The sequence below is a fragment of the Caretta caretta genome, chromosome 3 (assembly GCF_965140235.1).
Source record: "Caretta caretta isolate rCarCar2 chromosome 3, rCarCar1.hap1, whole genome shotgun sequence".
NCBI lineage: Eukaryota > Metazoa > Chordata > Testudines > Cheloniidae > Caretta > Caretta caretta.
In genome coordinates, this window is record NC_134208.1 from 14020764 (window position 1) to 14040129 (window position 19366).

Consider the following 19366-nt stretch of genomic DNA (forward strand, 5'->3'; position numbering starts at 1 on the left):
CCATTGTAAAGGGAATGTTTAAAAACCAAACCATAAATTGTTGCCATTTAACAGTTGTGTTCTAATTTATGTATTTGTAATCATGAAAATGTTTCTATTATTACTTTTTTTTGTTTTGTTTTCAGGACTTTCTTAAATCTAAATGTTTGCCTGAATGTCAAAGGTATTTCAAAGCCAGAATGACAGCTACATTATTCCTTTGTATCTTCTGGGAAACCTACATTGTATTTAACCAAACAGATCAGCCCATACTTCTTGAGGCACAATAGCAAAAATAGGTTTAGGATTACTAAATTGTGCTCATGATTTTGCAAAAAATCAATCATATAGAATGAGTGTTTTAATTGAGTCCAGAGGAGAGCAACGAAAATGATAAAAGACATTGAATACCTAAACTATGAGGCATATTTAGGCTTGAGAGAAGACTGAGGGCGGGGGACCTGATATCAGTCTTCAGATATGTTAAGGGTTATTATAAAGAAAATTGTGAGCAATAGTTCACCATGTCCCCTGAATGCAGGACAAGAAGTAATTGGCTTAATCTGCAGCAATTAAGGGAGATATAGGTTAGCTATTTGGAAAAATTTCTAACTAAGAATAGTTAAGTAGTAGAATAGCCGTCCAAGGGAGATTGTGTAATCCCCATCATTGGAAATTTTTAAGAACAAGTTGGACAAACACCTGTCACTTGTTCCCACCTCAGTACAAGGGCTAGACTAGGTGACTTGAAGGTCCCTTCCAGCTCTACATTTCTATGCACCAAGGTCTGGTCTACACTGCTGCTTAAGTCAATGTAAGTTTTTCACTCACCCCCCTGAGCGACGTAGCTTACATCGACCTACTGAGGTGTCTACACCACGCTATGTTGATGGGAGACACTCTCCTGCCAACTTAGCTTCTGCCTCTCAGGGTGGTGGAGTACTGAAGTCGACAGGAGAGTGCTCTGCCATCGACTTATCACGTCTTCACCAGACCCGCGAAATCAATGTTGCTGCATTGATCACAGTGACGCCGATTTAGCAGGCCATTGTAGACAAGCCCTAAATCTTATGGCTGGGAGTTTTAAAGGAGTTATGTCCCCAAATCCTACTGAATTTCAGTAACAATATTGCATTACAAATTGTCAGGTCAAAAACCCTAGATGTCTTAGATAACAAGTTTCCCTGCATGTGGCATTAATATAGAATTCTTCAATTGTTAAACCCGAAAGATTTTTGTGTAAAATTTAACTCCTGTCCCTGAGTGCTATTTGTTTTACTTAGGCTACTGACAGACTACAGTTTAGGTCAGTATAAGTTATATCGCTCAGGGGTGTGAATAAGCCAAGCACCAGTGTGGACAGCGGTATGGACACGGTATGGACAGTGGACAGCAGTATGTCGGTGGGACAGATTCTCCTGCTGACACAGCTACCACCACTCATGGGGTTTGGAGTAATTAAGTCACAGGGAAACTTAGTTAAGTCAGCTTAGAGCTTCTGCACTGGCAGGTCTACAGCAGCCCAGCTCTGTAATATAGCCATCGTCTTAGAATCATAGAATATCAGGGTTGGAAGGGACCTCAGGAGGTCATCTAGTCCACCCCCTGCTCAAAGCAGGACCAAACCCCAATTTTTGCCCCAGATCCCTAAATAGCCCCCTCAAGAATTGAACTCACAACCCTGGGTTTAGCAGGCCAATGATCAAACCACTGAGCTATCCCTCCCTCCCTTAGTATTTAATTCAGCGCCCGATCCTGAAACCGGATCCACATAGGTGCCAGATTGAAGTCAGAGGCTGCCTGCAGGCCAAGCACTGGGGCCTCAGTAAAATTACACTAGGCTCATCAGTTTTATTTGTAGTCATTTTTTAATTCATTTTCAGAGGCTAATGCTGTAATTAATGCTGCAGTATTTCTGTTCACCCTTTTTCTAATACAAATAAATATTCCCATGCAAACTATTTTCTTCGCATTTCGTCCTAGAAATCTTTCAGTTGATCTTATATTTTTGTTTTTACAAAAGCTTATATTTACAAAACCTTAAATTGTGGGCCAGTTTTTTTTCTGAAAGAGAACCTTACAAATCACACTTGTAAAATCTGCATGAATTGGGACCATTTCAGACACTGACACACAGAATATGTTATGAACAAGTACGTGGCACGTTATTTCATTTTAGGATCCAGTTCCAGTATATGCTACTTTGTCTACTGACTTGCCAGAAGTGCAAATAGAGATCACTGACAAGCACAATATGCTCAGGAGACTGGTACGTCCAACAGCTAGCAACATGCTGAAGATGGTAAGATGTTATAAAGAACCTCTTAGTGTTACGATTGAGCAGTGGGGGTGCGGCTCGGACTCAGCGCATGGAGATGCTGGCCGCATTGCTGTCCCCGGGGCCCAGCGGACGGTGATTTTCAAGTATCTCTGTCATAACCATAAGGGTAGCCTAAAATTCCTCCTTACCTGTAGGGGGTTAAGAAGCTCAAATAACCTGGTTGGCACCTGACCAAAGGAACCAATGGGGACAAAAGATACTTTCAAATCTGGAGGGTGGGGGGTTTTGTTTTGGGTTCTTTGTTTCTGTGTTCATTCGCTCTTGGGACTAAGAGGGACTGGACATCAATCCTTGTCCTCCAAACTATTCTGAATCAGTCTCTCATATTACAGAAATTGTAAGTACAGCCAGGCAAGGCGTATTAGTTTATCTTTGTTTTCTCAACTTGTGAATTTTCCCTTTGCTAGAGGAAGGCTTATCCCTGTTTTGTTGTAACTTTGCAATAAATCTCTGTGTTTTGTGCATCTTTTGTTACCCTGTAAAGTTATCTTCCAACCTGATTTTACAGAGGGGATTTTTACCTTTTCTTTTTTTAAAAATAAAATTCTTCTTTTAAGAAATGATAGATTTTTTTTCCGTGTCCAAAGATCCAGGGATTTGGCTCTGTGTTCACTTTGTAACCAATTGGTTAGGATATTATTCTCAAGCCTCCCCAGGAAAGGGGGTGTAAGGGCTTGGGGGGATATTCTGGGGGAACAGGAACTCCAAGTGGTCCTTTCCCTGATTCTTTGTCTAAATCACTTGGTGGTGGCAGCATACTGTTCAAGGACAAGGTGGAATTTGTGCTTTGGGAAAGTTTTTAACCTAATCTGGTAAAAATAAGCGTAGGCGGTCTTGCATGCGGGTCCCCACATCTGTACCCCAGAGTTCAGAGTGGGAAAGGAACCCTGACAATCTCCATAATGGGACCCACCAAGAACTCACTCCTGGTTTGCTAGACTCTAGCTGGGACCTCCATTAACCATTCAATATATTTGGTTGTGATTTCCATACTCCTGCTTGTGACCCAGTTGGGAGCTACCACACTCATAATGAGAACCCGTGTATCAGCGATTGAAAAGCGGCTCTTTGCTGCCATAGTACAAATAGTTGAGCTGGCTGGAAATTTTGTGACAGAACATTTTTCTCTTATAGAATGCTGACTCATCCAAAGCAAAACATTTCATGGAAATGTGTCGAGTCTGATTAATTTTTTGATGGAGTACCGTCAGGTACTCCAGGGCTTTTAGGGTCTACAGCTCTGGGGTAGTTCACTACATGGATTGCCCCAGGATTGGGGACCCAGGAATTCTAGGCTCCCTTATACAGAGCTGGGAGCCCTGACTCCAGTAGGTACTCTCAGAATCTAAGTACCAACACTGCAGCAGGAAGCCTGGAAATCCTGGGAGCCCTCAGGGTTCCCTGCCATGGATCTGGTAGCCTGGAAGACCTGGGAGCCCCAGTTCCCAGGCTCCCAGCTTAGGTGTAACTCATAGACCTTCTAAGCTTCCAGCTTCCTGTCAGCCCTGATGCTGACGGGTAGGGTGACCAGATTGCAACTGTGAAAAAAATGGGACAGGGGGTGGAGGAGTAATAGGTGCCTATATAAGAAAAGTCACCAAAAACGGGACTGTCCCTTTAAAAGTGGGACATCTTGTCACCCTACTGATGGGGAGCAGGTGCCTAGAAGTGCTGGGAGCCTTGGCTCAGCCCATTTTGGAGATTGGTCTCTGAGGTGGAAGTTAATTTTGAAATTTTCCAATTATTTCTAAATAAGTCTCCTTTAATTCCCTCCCATGGGAAATTTTGAAATTACTACTTCTCACTTCAAAACAATTTTTTTCAAAATTGTGGAATTTCCCATGGAATGGAATTTTGGACTTTTAACCAAGTAGCTGAAAACATTCTCCAATGTATCAAGGTGAGGAGACCACATAGGTTTCCAAGGGAATGGAAGGAGAGGACAATAAGAAAAGAGTAGATGCGGGAGGAGCTGTGAAAAGTGAACGCTAGAATTATTGATGGCCATTGAACAAGATGCAGTGAGTATGAAAACGGACTTCCATTTGGTTCTATATAGAAGCATCTTACTTATTCAGCTTGTTGCACATTCCATGATTCTCTGTATTCTATGCAAGTATAACGTCCAGGACGCTGGATCGGTTCACTTGCACCCTTAACTTGTGAAGACTAAAACAATGAGAGCATTGCAATGGAAACTGAAGTACTCTGGCCACGAAAAAAGTGCATCGCTTAAGCAATTGGGATGTATAAGTAGGGGCATAGCGAGCAGATCGAGGGACGTGATCGTTCCCCTCTATTCGACATTGGTGAGGCCTCATCTGGAGTACTGTGTCCAGTTTTGGGCCCCACACTACAAGAAGGATGTGGAGAAATTGGAGAGAGTCCAGCGAAGGGCAACAAAAATGATTAGGGGTCTAGAACACATGACTTATGAGGAGAGGCTGAGGGAGCTGGGATTGTTTAGCCTGCAGAAGAGAAGAATGAGGGGGGATTTGATAGCTGCTTTCAACTACCTGAAAGGGGGTTCCAAAGAGGATGGCTCTAGACTGTTCTCAATGGTAGCAGATGACAGAACGAGGAGTAATGGTCTCAAGTTGCAGTGGGGGAGGTTTAGATTGGATATTCGGAAAAACTTTTTCACTATGAGGGTGGTGGAACACTGGAATGCGTTACCTAGGGAGGTGGTGGTAGAATCTCCTTCCTTAGAGGTTTTTAAGGTCAGGCTTGACAAAGCCCTGGCTGGGATGATTTAACTGGGAATTGGTCCTGCTTCGAGTACGGGGTTAGACTAGATGACCTTCTGGGGTCCCTTCCAACCCTGATATTCTATGATTCTATGATTCTATGTACCTATTCTGTTAGTCATTATGGCTCCATCCTGGAGAAACACCCTGAGGGGTGAGAAGCTCTGTCTTCATGCAAATTCATTTAGTTTGTTTAGTTATGTTCCCAATCATAGTGATAATGGTGAAAATTTGTGCCAACGTTAGTGGTGCTCTTTGTGGAGTGGACACTTATCCAATAGGTACTGAGTTGAGACCAACAACCTATTTAGCATCGATCAACAAAGAGTCACATCAGTATCCCTCCAAGCCATCCTGGCCACCAATTATATTGACAAGCCTAGATGAGTGGCCCCATTTTCAGAAATTCTAAGAACTGCACAAATCCCACTGGAATCCAAAGGAACTGCATGCTCTCATCACCGCTGAAAAATCAAACCACCTTTATGTGTATATGCCTATCTGTAGATTTAGGGTTGATCAGGTGATTTAGACACACACAAATTCCCATTTGTCGGCTTTGAACATCTCAGTCTGGGTTTCTAACTTCAGGAAAGCGAACCAAAGCAGGCAAATCAAAATTCACATTTGCTGAGTGTTTTACTCTTTGAATTGCTTAAGAATGCCCAGTATCTCCCATTTCATTAAGGTATGGAATGCTGAAGCTGCAAAGAATGCTAAAAGTTGGGCAGTGTTTATTCCAATAGTCCTGAATCCAGAAGAAAAGTTGTAAGTAAGTAAAATATGACTTTTGGCAAGCAATATATCATTAAGCAGTCTGGACTACATGACGTTGCCTCATATGTGAGTGAGGAGAGAGAGAGTAAAGGGAGCACTTGCCCAATAGCACACAAGGGACAGGCATAAGCTAGTTCCCAGAACTGGGGACACTATAGTGGTATAGAATGATAACAATTCTATTATAATCTACACTAGGAAAGTGAATCTGTGTCCCACTGAAATGGCCAGTCCATATACAGGAGAGAAGTCGATTATGGCTACCAGCAAGAGCTCTCCACAACTGGGAAAGGTGGGAATCAGATATTATGGTGATGATGCCATATAGGCATACGGATAGATCCCTCTTGAAAAGAGCAGGAGGTTGGCCAGAGTGGAGCTGGGCCTTGCAGACTTGGGAAGCCTCAATCAGGTGTGAGGAGTTGGGAAAATATCATTGTTTAAACTGGTTCATGCTGAAAACTTTAACAATATTTTAACCAGGTTCACATCTAAACTTAAAGGGTGTGATTCTCATTTACACTAAGGCCTGTTTTATGCCACTCTCACAGTGTAAAGGGGCAAATGAGGATGAGACCCAAGGAGTTTAGTGTGCACTTACATTAGATGTGCAAGTTAGTTCATGAGGGCATTTTGGGGGGCTGATGCAATTTCAAAGCAGTCATTCTTTCTTCAAGGTTGGTTTTTCTCCTCAATTATGAAGGTTTTACAATATTCCCAGCAACTCTTCATTATATAATTGGTGAACTGTCTTTCCATTATTTAGATATCACCTGTGGTGAAAATCTCTATTATTCAAGTGTTCCCAAATCATGGTCATCTGCACTCCAAGGCTAGTCTGATGAGACAGATCACTTCACATTCGGTGTTGGACCAAAACCACCAAATGCAGTGATTGGACACTATACTCAGGTATGGATAGTGTCTATAACACAACATGCCATATTTGCAAAAAAGTTCTCTAAACTTGTGCCAGAAGTCTTATGCATGCAAGTGTTCACATGAGAACATGGCATAGTTGCATATCTAACTACCTGATTTTCTAATGCAAATCCAGGTTTGGGGGGCATAAAACTAATTTTCTTGATCAAAATTAGATGCTTGAAAGTTTGCTTGCACAAAATGGATGACACAACTTTAGATTCCATACTGAGGTGATCCGGAAAATGTGTTTAATTGGGATCATCGCTAAATTCATAATTTAAGAAGGAAACAGATGCAGCCTTGACATGAGGTACATTAATTTTTCCACCAGGGATTATCTAACATCACTCCTTGAATCGTAATAATCAGCCTATTATATTTAAGCAAGAAGGTACCCCTTCATAGTCCTTTTCTAGCAGATAAGGCCCATGCAAGGACAATGAATCCCAACTGGTCCTTATTTGACAGACAAAGATTCAGGGAAGTGTCTCATCAATCATATCAACTGAAGATTTTGTCCAGTGCTTCCCCTTTCAAAATGAACCATCCTCTTGGACTTCTGGAGATATCAGAATTTATATGTGGGGGTAGGATGCTGCTGTAGAGGTGAGCTGTGAAGGAGCGGGAGCCGATAGCAACACTGTCTTTCCTAGAATCTCACCTCTAGTGTCATCTAACTATCTGAGGATCTTCACTTAGGCCACATCTACAATACCCGCCGGATCGGTGGGTAGTGATCGATCTATCGGGGATCGATTTATCGCGTCTTGTGTAGACATGATAAATTGATCCCTGATCGCTCTGCCGTCGACTCTGGAACTCCACCAGTGCGAGAGGCGGAAGTGGAGTCGACAGGGGAGAGGCGGCCGTCGATCCCACGCCGCGAGGACGTGAAGTAAGTGATTTTAAGTCGATCTAAGATACGTCAACTTCAGTTACGCTATTCTTGGAGTTGAAGTTACGTATCTTAGATCGATACCCACCCACCCCCAGTGTAGACCAGGCCTTAGATTCAGCATCTGGGTTGCAGTGTGGTCCTGCTTACATTACAGACACAAAGAGATTTGTGATGTCTTTGTAACAAAAGACTCAACCCAGATATGAACATCCAGTATATATCTAGCCCCCAGTCCTCTGCTCTAAACAGCAGAGAACACAGCTTCTTTAAATACTGAATGAAGCTAATATGAAATGTGCTTCTGTTTGCATTAATGACCCTCTTTCTAGGGAAATCACCGACACACTAGTCCAACATACTTACATTTAGAAGCCCTCACTGCATCAGGATGATAGTATATTGACAAAACGGGGACGTCATGGGGCAGATTCTCAGCTGATGTAAATCAGGAGAGCACCGGTGAAGCCCAGGGTGCTACTTCGATTTATAGCAGCTAAGGAATTGACCTATGAAATCTACATATTTTAAAAAATTCTGCCCTATTTCCTGCTGTCTGAGAATTACACTCAGCTACATCACAGTGGTGCTGTCTAGTAGTGAAAGCAAGGAATTGCTAGATGACGAACTCTGCCATGGATTCACCATGTAATTGAAGGCAAAGTGTTTCACCTCTCTCTGCCTCAGGTTCAACACCTGTAAACAGGGATACTTATATCAAAATTAAATCCTTCACTATGAAAACCCCATCAGAATACCATGAAGATTATCTTTGAGTTCCATAACTTTTCTGCATCACTAAATTAAGACCCTCATGGTGTGTAACCCTCTCAGACTGAGCCCAATGTATAGTATTATGGCCCTACCAAACTCACAGTCCATTTTGGTCAATTGCATGGTCATAGGATTTTAAAAATTGTAAAATTCATGATTTCAGCTATTAAAATCTGAAATTTCACAGTGTTGTAATTTTAGGGGTCCTGACCCAAAAGGCAGTCATGCGGGGGATTGCAAGGTTATTGTAGGGGGGTCGTGGTACTGCTACCCTTCCTTCTGTCCTGCTGCTGGTAGCGGCGCTGCCTTCAGAGCTGGGCAGCTGGAGAGAAGAGGCTGCTAGAACTGGGCCGTCAGGCAGCAACCACCCCTCTCTGACCACCCAGCTCTGAAGGCAGTAGCGGAGAAGTAAGGGTGGGATGGTGTGGTACCACCCTCGCCACCCTTACTTCTGTGCTGCTGGTGGGGCGCTGCCTTCACAGGGGGCGCCCGGCCACCAGCCGCCGCTCTCCAGCTGCCCAACCCTGAAGGCAGCGCAGAAGTGAGGGTGACAATACCGCGACCCCCATAAAATAGCCTTGTGACCCCCCTGCAAGTCCCTTTTGGGTCAGGACCCCCAATTTGAAAAATGCTGGTCTCCACTGTGAAATCTGTATAATATAGGGTAAAAGCACAAAAAAGACCAGATTTCACAGGTCCGTGATGCGTTTTTCATGGCCATGAATTTGGTAGGGCCTTATCTATGATGTAGAGAGAGAACAAATTGGCGAGAGAGACACAAATTGACAAAGATGGGAATGTTTGAAAGGGAATGGCAAATCAAGGACACCTGGCTAGAGACAATGGAAAGGAATAAAATAACGAAACGGGTCTCATACAAAAATTCACTTTATTCACTTTGTTTCTACTCTATATTGTATCCTCCCCCCTCTTCCACTGTCTGTGTTCTCAGGTAAGGCCCTGATCCTGCAACTGAATCCAACAGAAGGGTTGCAATTGCAAATTTTTTAGGGGAATATACCTGTCTCATTTTATGTCTGTAAAGTGGTTGTTGTACATGGAATAATAATTCATAAGGATCTGACTCTGGGATAAAATGTACCCGGTAAAGATGTCAGAACTGGAGCTGGCCAAAAAAGAGAATTTCTGTTGTGTGGAAAATTCAGAGATTTTGAATTTTAGCCTGAATTGGGACAAAAAGTCAAAATCTCAGATTTTTCTGTGGAACAAAATATTCTCAAAGATTTCATGTTCATAAGGTTGAAATGTTTAATTTCATCCTTCTCATTTTGATATATATTGTATAATATAAGCAGTTGAAAGTTTGTGATGGTACACAGCTCTAATTTGTAAAGTCATGTATGTAAAAAGCTGAAAATTGTGGAGAACTTAAAAATTGGATGGTAACAGACTGTGAATCCCAGCGATGATTGAACTGCTGGTGATATTTTAAACAAAAATAACTCTCGGCCATGCTTGCCGTGGTTTCCATCACTTTACACTGGCTCCACAGACATTCTAAACTTCAAGGTGGTAGGTGGGATTAGTGTGTGTGCTGTTAGTGTTGTGTAAGCAGATGTGTTGATTTGTGTGTGGGTTGTGTTGTGCTGGAAATGTTTTGGGGATTTTTGTGGGTGGCAAGTGAAGTGTGTGTGTTGCAGTGAGGGGTTATTGTGTCTACTGGTTGTGTACTTGTGTGGGTGGTTGTGTTGATTTGTGTGAGAAGACGGGTTGTGCTGGAAGATTTGTGTTGATTTCAGTGGGTGTCAGCTGAGCACACAGGTCTGGCAGCTGGGCCAAGTAATCCACCATCTGTGGAGTCTTCCTCATATAACCATGCAAATTCTCTGTGGAGTAAAGAGTGGTGATTGGTTGAGTTGCCTCTGATATCACAATGGTCTAGGACTCTGAGCATGACATAGATACATGCCATAGGTACACTTCAACTTAAAATGACTGAGAACTTAAAAACTGCAACAGACTGTGAAACTCAGTGATGTCTCAGCCTGGAGATACTGTGAACAAATGAGCCCTTAATCACGCTTCTAGCTGTTTCTATCACTTCACACTGACTCAACAGACACTTTAGGTTTCAGAGTGACACACAGTGACATTCATGGAATATATTATATTAATTATATTATATTATTTGAAATGATAAAGTCAAAATGAAATCTTTCACCTTATTGTAATGGTGGCGAACAGCAGAGAGGCTAACAGAGGGAGAGGATCTGTCTGAGAGGAGGTAAGTGCTGAATTGGGGGGGCTGTGTTGGTGAGTATCTGAGTATCTGTTGCGGGGACAGTTTGACCATGTGTTTGATAGTGTGAATTGGGAGTGCTTTATTCAGGTGAGCCTTGAGTGGGCCTGACTGTTATAAAAAGCCAGTCAGCTGTGAATCAGCTGAGCAGCGAACAGCAGAGAGGCTAACAGAGGGAGTTTGCCGGGGAGAGCCCACTGAGGCTTACAAAGTCTTGCAGGCTTCTCTGAGTAGTCACTACAACTCCTGAGGAAGCTCGTAGAAGGAAGGTAATATGGATGATGAGCGTTCAGCTGTTGTGACCTGCACAAGATGTGCCATGATTGTCTTTCTTCCACAGGACAGAGGCGACTTTGTCTGTACAAAGTGCAAGCTGGTCTCCATATTGGAAGAGAAGGTTCAAGGTCTGGAGAAACAAGTATCAACCCTGTGTTGCATAAGAGAAACTGAAGATTTCCTGGACAGACGTCAAGGTATGCTTCTATGGACACAACATTCTGAAGATTCAGAGCAGGCTGCGCAGCGGGGACAGAAGAATGGTGAAGAAATTTGGCAGCATGTGACCTCCAGAAGAAGAAAGGGGAGCATCCATGTACCAGCAATGCAGATACAGGTAAGCAACTGTTTTCATGTTCTCTCCACAGGTACTAATGCGGAAAGTGGACTAGATGATACATCTGAGGAAAGGGAACAGAAGGAGACTCCACCAATTGGAAGGCATGAGATGCACTATCCTAGGGATGGGGCTTCCACGACCAGTGATCCCAAGAGAAGGAGGCGGGTGGTGGTGGTTGGGGACTCTCCTCAGGGGGACTGAGTCATCTATCTGCCGTCCCAACCGGGAAAACCGAGAAGTCTGCTGCTTGCCAGGAGCTAGGATTCACGATGTGATGGAGAGACTGCCGAGACTCATCAAGCCCTCGGATCGCTACCCCTTCCTGCTTCTCCATGTGGGCACCAATGATACTGCCAAGAATGACCTTGAGCGGATCACTGCAGACTACGTGGCTTTGGGAAGAAGGATAAAGGACTTTGAGGCACAGGTGATGTTTTCGTCCATCCTCCGCGTGGAAGCAAAAGGCCTGGATAGAGACCGTCGAATCGTGGAAGTCAACGAATGGCTACGCAGGTGGTGTCAGAGAGAAGGCTTTGGATTCTTTGACCATGGGATGGTGTTCCAAGAAGGAGGAGTGCTAGGCAGAGATGGGCTCCACCTAACAAAGAGAGGGAAGAGCATCTTTGCAAGCAGGCTGGCTAACCTAGTGAGGAGGGCTTTAAACTAGGTTCACCGAGGTAAGGAGACCAAAGCCCTAAGGTAAGTGGGGAAGTGGGATGCCAGGATGAAGCACTAGCAGGAGAACATAAGAGGAGAGGGCTCCTGCCTCATACTGAGAAAGAGGGACGATCAGTGAGTTATCTCAAGTGCCTATACACAAATGCCAGAAGCCTGGGAAACAAGCAGGGAGAACTGGAAGTCCTGGCACAGTCAAGGAATTATGATGTGATTGGAATAACAGAGACTTGGTGGGATAACTCACATGACTGGAGTACTATCATGGATATATATAAACTGTTCAGGAAGGACAGGCAGGGCAGAAAAGGTGGGGGAGTTATACTGTATGTAAGAGAGCAGTATGACTGCTCAGAGCTCTGGTATGAAACTGCAGAAAAACCTGAGAGTCTCTGGATTAAGTTTAGAAGTGTGAGCAACAAGGGTGATGTCGTGGTGGGAGTCTGCTATAGACCACCGGACCAGGGGGATGAGGTGGACAAGGCTTTCTTCCGGCAACTAATGGAAGTTACCAGATCGCAGGCCCTGGTTCTCACGGGAGACTTCAATCACCCTAATATCTGCTGGGAGAGCAATACAGAGGTACACAGACAATCCAGGAAGTTTTTGGAAAATGTAGGGGACAGTTTCCTGGTGCAAGTGCTGGAGGAACCAACTAGGGGCAGAGCTCTTCTTGCTGCTCACAAACCGGGAAGAATTAGTAGGGGAAGCAAAAGTGGATGGGAACCTGGGAGGCAGTGACCATGAGATGGTTGAGTTCAGGATCCTGACACAAGGAAGAAAAGAGAGCAGCAGAATGCAGACCCTGGACTTCAGGAAAGCAGACTTTGACTCCCTCAGGAAACTGATGGGCAGGATCCCCTGGGAGAATAACATGAGGGGGAAAGGAGTCCAGGAGAGCTGGCTGTATTTCAAAGAATCCTTATTGAAATTACAGGAACAAACCATCCCGATGTGTAGAAAGAATAGTAAATATGGCAGGCAACCAGCTTGGCTTAACAGTGAAATCTTGCTGATCTTAAACACAAAAAAGAAGCTTACAAGAAGTGGAAGATTGGACAAATGACCAGGGAGGACTATAAAAATATTGCTCAGGCATGCAGGAGTGAAATCAGGAAGGCCAAATCACACTTGGAGTTGCAGCTAGCAAGGGATGTTAAGAGTAACAAGAAGGGTTTCTTCAGGTATGTTAGCAACAAGAAGAAAGCCAAGGAAAGTGTGGGCCCCTTACTGAATGAGGGAGGCAACCAAGTGACAGAGGATGTGGAAAAAGCTAATGTACTCAATGCTTTCTGTGCCTCTGTCTTTACGAACAGGGTCAGCTCCCAGACTACTGCACTGGGCAGCACAGCATGGAGAGGAGGTGACCAGCCCTCAGTGGAGAAAGAAGTGGTTTGGGACTATTTAGAAAAGCTGGACGAGCACAAGTCCATGGGGCCGGATGCGCTTCATCTGAGAGTGCTAAAGGAGTTGGTGGATGTGATTGCAGAGCCATTAGCCATTATCTTTGAAAACTCATGGTGATCGGGGGAGGTCCCGGACGACTGGAAAAAGGCTAATGTAGTGCCCATCTTTAAAAAAGGGAAGATGGAGGATCCAGAGAACTACAGGCCAGTCAGCCTCACCTCAGTCCCTGCAAAAATCATGGAGCAGGTCCTCAAGGAATCAATTCTGAAGCACTTAGAAGAGAGGAAAGTGATCAGGAACAGTCAGCATGGATTCACCAAGGGCAAGTCATGCCTGACTAATCTAATTGCCTTTTATGATGAGATAACTGGCTCTGTGGATGAGGGGAAAGCAGTGGACATGTTATTCCTTGACTTTAGCAAAGCTTTTGACACGGTCTCCCACAGTATTCTTGCCAGCAAGTTAAAGAAGTATGGGCTGGATGCTGGATTATAAGGTGGATAGAAAGCTGGCTAGATTGTTGGGCTCAATGGGTAGTTATCAATGGCTCCATGACTAGTTGGCAGCCGGTATCAAGTGGAGTGCCCCAAGGGTCGGTCCTGGCCTGGGGCCAGTTTTGTCAATATCTTCATTAATGATCTGGAGGATGGCATGGACTGCACCCTCGGCAAGTTTGCAGATGACACTAAACTGGGAGGAGAGGTAGATACGCTGGAGGGTAGGGATAGGATACAGAGGGACCTAGACAAATTAGAGGATTGGGCCAAAAGAAATCTGATGAGGTTCAGCAAGGACAAGTGCAGAGTCCTGCACTTAGAACAGAAGAATCCCATACACCACTACAGACTTGGGACTGAATGGCTCAGCAGCAGTTCTGCAGAAAAGGACCTAGGGGTGACAGTGGACAAGAACCTGGATATGAGTCAACAGTGTGCTCTTGTTGCCAAGAAGGCCAATGGCATTTTGGGCTGTATAAGTTGGGGCATTGCCAGCAGATCGAGGGACGTCATCGTTCCCCTCTATTCGACATTGGAGAGGCCGCATCTGGAGCACTGTGTCCAGTTTTGGGCCCCACACTACAAGAAGGATGTGGAAAAATTGGAAAGCATCCAGCGGAGGCAGTGGTGAGCTGGAGCCGGTTTGCACCGGTTCACTAGAACCGGTTGTTAAATTTAGAAGCCCTTTTAGAACCGGTTGTTCCGTGAGGGACAACCGCTCCAGCCCTGGAGCACCCAAGGGGAAAATTTGGTGGGTGCAGAGCACCCACCGGCAGCTCCCCACCCCACCCCCAGCCCCAGCTCACCTCCGCTCTGCCTCCGCCTCTCCCCTGAATGCGCTGCCCCACTCTGCTTCTCCGCCCCCCGCCCCCCCCCCCGGCTTCCCAAGAATCAGCTGTTAGCGCGGGAAGCGGGAAGCTGGGGCAGGCTGAGAAGCAGGCTGCAGCTTCCCGCTCAGGCCCAGGGAGGCAGAGTGGAGGTGAGCTAGAGTGTGTGGGTGGGGGGGGGGGGCGCGAGGAGGGCCGCATGCGCTGCAGCAGGTAACCCACGGGGGGGCACAGGGGAAGCGCTCCCCATCCCAGCTCACCTCCACCACCCTCAGCCTGAGTGGGAAGCCACGGCCTGCTTCTCAGCCCTCCCAGGCTTCCTGCCAAGCAGCTGATTCACGGGAAGCCGGGGGTGGGGGGGCGGAGAAGCAGAGCGGGGTGGTGCGTTCAGGGGCGGAGGCGAGCAGAGGTGAGCTGGGGCCAGGCGCGGGGTGGGGAGCTGCCGGTGGGTGCTCTGCACCCACCAAATTTTCTCCGTGGGTGCTCCAGCCCCGGAGCACCCAGGGAGTCGGTGCCTAAGGCGCCACTTTTGATGTGATCAGTGGGGAGAGCGGCTGCTCCCCCTACACCCTCCTAGCTACGCTCCCCCGCCCGTAAGAGCCAGAGGGACCTGCTGGATGCTTCCTAGGAGCTGCCCCAGGTAAGTACCACCAGGACTCCCCACCTCGCCCCCCGGCAGGTGCCTCTGGCTCTTAGGGGTGGAGTGGGCACCCACTATAGGCCCACTGTGGACACCCAGGAGGGCCCACAAGAGCCTCCTGCCCGGTTATGGGGGCAGTCAGGGGACAGGGGAGGGGGGGTGGATGGGGCAGAGGTCCTGGGGGGGGCGTCAAGGAACACAGGGGGGTTGGATGGGGCAGGAGTCCCGGGGGACGGGGGTGGGCAACGACCCCCTCGTGGGGTGAGGAGGGAACCCCTTGTTAAGATTTTGGCAGCTCATCACTGAGTGGAGGGCAACTAAAATGAGTAGGGGACTGGAACACATGACTTATGAGGAGAGGCTGAGGGGACTGGGATTGTTTAGTCTGCGGAAGAGAAGAATGAGGGGTGATTTGATAGCTGCTTTCAGCTACCTGAAAGGGGGTTCCAAAGAGGATGGATCTAGACTGTTCTCAGTGGTAGCTGATGACAGAACAAGGAGTAATGGTCTCAAGTTGCAGTGGGGGAGGTTTAGGTTGGACATTAGGAAAAACTTTTTCACTAGGAGGGTGGTGAAACACTGGGATGCGTTACCTAGGGAGGTGGTGGAATCTCCTTCTTTTGAAGTTTTTAAGGTCAGGCTTGCCAAAGCTCTGGCTGAGATGATTTAGTTGGGGATTGATCCTGCTTTGAGCAGTGAGTTGGACTACATGACCTCCTAAGGTCCCTTCCAACCCTGAGATTCTATGATTCTATGATTCAGTTCAATGATTTCCCATTGAAAATTTTGTTAAACTTGATATGTTTCCACAATGTTTAAATGTCAGTGAAACAGCATTTTCCAACAGAAAACTGTACCATCAGAAAATTTGACCGGAATGACTTTCATGTAAGTCAACAGTAAGTTACAGTAAGTCATGTAAGTTACAGTAAACAACAATACAAAGGAACAAAAGTGAAGTCTCCATGAGAGAGCACAGTGTGCGCCTCAGAGCCAGTGCTAGCCATTGCGGGCCCTAAGCAGGAGTATCTCACACACACACACACACTAAAACAGGCAAGTTCTTAGAATAAAAAGCTAGTAGGAGGGGCCCTTGAACTGCTTGGGGCCCTAAGCAATTACTTAGGTAATTAGTCTGCTTATGTCTAGCGCTGGGTCTGGGGTATTTCCTGTAAAACATGATGCAACAGCTCTCCCTCTCAGAATGGCTGTTTATCTTGGCAGACAAGCGAGTTCTTAGAGACTTAAACAAAACAAACGGGTAACAGACATATAGCAAACTAAACCGCATTAACCATGTGCTCCCTTTTCTTTCAGCCAATCCCTGCAAGTATGAATATACATTCTCCAACTGTCGTCAATTAAAAACGCAACATACCTGTAAACACCCGTTTGTCCTAAAATATTGTGTCGGTTCCTGTCAGTGCACCACTGAAATACAGTAATAACTTAAAGTTAGCCTCTGCAGTAAAATGAAGATACATAAAATCAAATATTTCCAAACTAGATGTAATTCCAGATAAAGATTCTAACAATGTATTCTGCATTGTATGCTGTGATCCGCCTCCTGTGTAAGTTGCACATTCCATTAAGTCTCACTTCGCTATTAACTAGGGCATCTGCTCTCCTCAATCTGCTTGTAGAACTCCTTTGATGTCAATGAAATAAAACTGTACCCCCTTAACCGTGTTGTTCTTTGCCTTGAGACAATTGTTATATTTGGAACATATTAAAAACCTGTGACAAAATTAGCCCATGTGTTTTCATTTAATACTCATTAAAACAGCGATGATTTTTATTTTTTGTTTTAAATTCTACACATGCTAAGTCCTGATAGGATTCAGTGCAGTAGGTTCTGATCTCATTTAAACAGGAGTAAAATCCAGAATAACTTTTTTGGATTCAGTAGAGTTATTCCAGATTTATTCCAGTATAAATGAGATCAGAATCTGGCCCAGAAAGATCCCACTTCTTTGTCAGCTTTGTTTTACACAAGACCCCATTTTAATTACTGAAGGAGCTGATTGAAGGAACTTTCTTTTAAAATGGGCAAAGCTTATTTGAAAAAGTACTTTTTAGATTGTATGCAAGAAAAACAATCATTGGCCTGAAGCCCATAGAAGAAAGAAACCTGACACTTAAGTATATTAATTTCACTCACTTAATAACTTAATTTTGTTTTGGTGACCTCTCTCTTTGTTATATTCCTGCAAAATAAATACCTCGATTATCTGTTTGATTATCTTCATTGGGGCATAATCCCTACTTTCCACTCTACCTGGCAATGCAAATAGTTATAAATACCTGGAAACATAGCAGGCTCACAAAGCAATTTGTTGCATTTCACATGTGAAATGCTATTGTTGACAAAAGCAAATGACCCAGAGAAAAAACAGGCAGAGATTTCACTGAAAGCAAATAATTCCTATTAATTTCACAAACACACTGATGCAACAGGTTTCAGAGTAACAGCCGTGTTAGTCTGTATTCGCAAAAAGAAAAGGAGTACTTATGGCACCTTAGAGACTAACCAATTTATTTGAGCATGAGCTTTCGTGAGCTACAGCTCACTTCATCGGATGCATACCGTGGATGCAACAGGATATACTAACTTAAAGCATCTGTGTTGTCTCATTGACTTTAGTGTGTCTGCTCATGTACTTAAAGTTAGGCATGTGCTTAATTGCCTGGCTGAACTGAGGCCAAACAGAGTTTGTAGCTGGTGAGGTCAAAGAATGAAGAAATGGGATGTGTTGATGTGGTTGGGGAAAAACCAGTAGGAAAGCCTGATGCACAAGGGAAATGCCATGACCCTAAGCTTGAGGTGTCTCAGATGTATGAGGTTTCAGAGTAGCAGCCGTGTTAGTCTGTATTTGCAAAAAAAATAAATTGGTTAGTCTCTGAGGTGCCACTAGTACGCCTATTCTTTTTTCAGATGTATCAGGCAGTCTGGGGAGGCAAGTGTCAAGGTTCCGCCCCCACTCTGAACTCTAGGGTACAGATGTGGGGACCTGCATGAAAAACCTCCTAAGCTTATCTTTACCAGCTTAGGTCAAAACTTCCCCAAGGTACAAAATATTACACCCTTGGTCCTTGGATTGGCCGCTACCACCACCAGACTAATACTGGTTACTGGGGAAGAGCTGTTTGGAAACGTCTTCCCCCCCAAAATACTTCCCAAAACCTTGCACCCCACTTCCTGGACAAGGTTTGGTAAAAAGCCTCACCAATTTGCCTAGGTGACTACAGACCCAGACCCGTGGATCTTAAGAACAATGAACAATCCTCCCAACACTTGCACCCCCCCTTTCCTGGGAAATGTTGGATAAAAAGCCTCACCAATTTGCATAGGTGACCACAGACCCAAACCCTTGGATCTGAGAACAATGAAAAAGCATTCAGTTTTCTTACAAGAAGACTTTTAATAAAAATAGAAGTAAATAGAAATAAAGAAATCCCCCCTGTAACATCAGGATGGTAGATACCTTACAGGGTAATTAGATTCAAAACATAGAGAACCCCTCTAGGCAAAACCTTAAGTTACAAAAAAGATACACAGACAGAAATAGTTATTCTATTCAGCACAGTTCTTTTCTCAGCCATTTAAAGAAATCATAATCTAACACGTACCTAGCTAGATTACTTACTAAAAGTTCTAAGACTCCATTCTTGGTCTATCCCCGGCAAAGACAGAATATAGACAGACACACAGACCCTTTGTTTCTCTCCCTCCTCCCAGCTTTTGAAAGTATCTTGTCTCCTCATTGGTCATTTTGGTCAGGTGCCAGCGAGGTTACCTTTAGCTTCTTAACCCTTTACAGGTGAGAGGAGCTTTCCCCTGGCCAGGAGGGATTTCAAAGAGGTTTACCCTTCCCTTTATATTTATGACAGCAAGGTTTTCCACTCTGTACAGTTTGGCCCATTGAATGGATTCCTCGACCCTCTGATGCAGTCTTGAGGCGTGAAGAATTTCCCTGCAGCCTTGAAGATGCTCATAGGGTTGTACA

At 44.9% G+C, this 19366-nt stretch overlaps 1 pseudogene; it reads left to right on the forward strand.

The window, feature by feature from the left end:
* Nucleotides 1-1357: 1357 nt before the first annotated feature.
* Nucleotides 1358-17045, forward strand: LOC125634914 (cysteine-rich secretory protein 3-like; annotated as a pseudogene).
* The last annotated feature ends 2321 nt before the right edge of the window (nt 17046-19366 follow it).